Here is a 319-nt window from a genome sequence, read left to right as displayed (position 1 = left end):
ATGAACTAGGATGCTGCATTGCTCAGTGCACTTTGGCTGATTTGTTCACCAAGGCAGTACCTCAGAGGGACAGAAATCACAGAAACCTTCTAAAAGCTGCAAGGATACCTTAAACAAAGGGAAGGCTGTTGCATTTAGATTAAAATGACCACATTTTCATGACCCAGTTTCTTAGGCCCTTACAGAGATAATGCACTCAAAGTGACTCTTTTATAAACACCTAAGCTGGATAAATGAAAACCAAGATCTTCCATCACTTGCCAATACAAGATGCATTATTGCCCCAGGCCTCAGAGAGAACTGCAGCTTTGCATTCCTG

Source organism: Geospiza fortis, unplaced genomic scaffold (genome assembly GCF_000277835.1).
Source record: "Geospiza fortis unplaced genomic scaffold, GeoFor_1.0 scaffold72, whole genome shotgun sequence".
NCBI lineage: Eukaryota > Metazoa > Chordata > Aves > Passeriformes > Thraupidae > Geospiza > Geospiza fortis.
This window is presented reverse-complemented; position numbering follows the sequence as displayed.